Source organism: Saccostrea echinata, unplaced genomic scaffold, assembly GCF_033153115.1.
Source record: "Saccostrea echinata isolate AGI-Se365-2 ecotype Australia unplaced genomic scaffold, CSIRO_AGI_Sech_v1 ptg000015l, whole genome shotgun sequence".
In the NCBI taxonomy this organism is placed as follows: domain Eukaryota; kingdom Metazoa; phylum Mollusca; class Bivalvia; order Ostreida; family Ostreidae; genus Saccostrea; species Saccostrea echinata.
Window position 1 is genome coordinate 5,165,001 of NW_026889764.1, and position 1,536 is coordinate 5,166,536.

At 31.8% G+C, this 1,536-nt stretch overlaps 1 protein-coding gene across 2 annotated transcripts in view; it reads left to right on the forward strand.

Annotated features, from left to right (window-relative positions):
• LOC133187436 (protein SET-like) overlaps positions 1–50 on the forward strand; it is a 13,734-nt gene extending 13,684 nt beyond the window's left edge. For both annotated transcript variants that reach the window (XM_061322806.1, XM_061322807.1), the window contains exon 8: positions 1–50. This exon is cut by the window's left edge and continues 1,249 nt beyond it. The gene's annotated coding sequence lies outside the window, so the exon portion shown is untranslated.
• The last annotated feature ends 1,486 nt before the right edge of the window (positions 51–1,536 follow it).

Consider the following 1,536-nt stretch of genomic DNA (forward strand, 5'->3'; position numbering starts at 1 on the left):
TTTAATCCATGAAACAATGGCTGACTAAAAAATAAAAAGTAAACAATGTGTGCATGTCTTCTTTTTTTTTGTCATTATTCTTTCAGTTAACTCAGAATGACCATCTACCCATTATGGTGCATTTCAAGCATTGTAACCTTAATACTATTACTTTCAGTATGTATTAAAGTACTATAGTATGATAATAACTTATATGAGGGTAATAGACACCAGAGTCACCAGAGAAGAACAGAAAAATTTTCTTGAAAACTTGGATTTTTTATTGTGGCAGAAAAGATGTCAAAAGCCTATTACCTTTCCAACATAGAAAATGCCAACATGCATTTACCTGAGCTTCATCGTAGAAAATGCCATGTGCACCAATCAAACTGACATGCATTTAGCTGACTTTTCATCATACAAAATGCCATGTGTACCAATGAAACAGGCATGCATCTACCTAACTTTTCCAGTAGCAATGCTTGCTTATGTGGTATATACATTGTGTACATGACAATCTTCACTGAAAGTCAAGTGTTGTTGTCAGAGTGTAAGAATGACATGGCCTACTAAAAATCCCAATTATCAATGAAATTGTAATATTGTTCTAGTCACTGAACCCTTTGTTCACAGAGGGTTTAGCTATGATTATACATATCTACAGATCAAAAACAAGTAGTAAATATTCCTAATTCATAAGCATTGTAAGAGTCTCGAATAAATCTGTATTGGTATGTCGTAGTTCTTCATGTATGTTTTCTTGGGTTTAGGTGAAAACTGTTCTTCATGGACAGGGAAATCTTTGTACTGCTGATTAAAATTATGTCACCGTGACCTCAATTTGGAATTCTATATATTATCACCATCAAATGTCTGGATCATTTCTTAAAGCTCCACTATACTTTTATACTTTTAGGGAAAATGTTTTTTTTTTAACATTAAAAAGAATATATTGTATGAAGGTGTAAATCTTGAGTTCATGAATGTTTGGTACCAGCCATTAACAACTAGGAAAACTGTTCAAAGACATGTAAATGAACGATATCTTCACTGCTGTTTACTTAAATATTGAAATTAATTTATCTTGGCCTAATAAATCATAAAGAATGATTAATTACAAATTGGGTTATATGTTGTAGATTTCAATTGATTTCAATTTACATGTATTTTATAAGTCTAAGGGCAGATCACTCCTATTATATAAAATACTCTATTATGTGCATTGTATAGAGGGTCCTTAAAATCACACTGTGAAGCCTAGGACTATCAAACCAAGATTTTGTCTCTCTTTTTCAATGCCCCCATAATTAAAAATTGGGGGGAACATAGTTTTCAATCTGTCTCTCTAGCTATATATTTGTCCACAAAAACTTTACCCTTTCCATTAATTTTTGATTGGTTAGAGCTTTCATATTTCATGTGTATGCCTTGTGATTAGACCTTTCTTTGGATACAACATATTTGACCTCATGATCTTGACCCACTTTTGTAAAATTTTATCAAATTTTTACCTTGGCCATAAATTTTGAATAGTTGGTGCTAGGGCTTTCATATTTC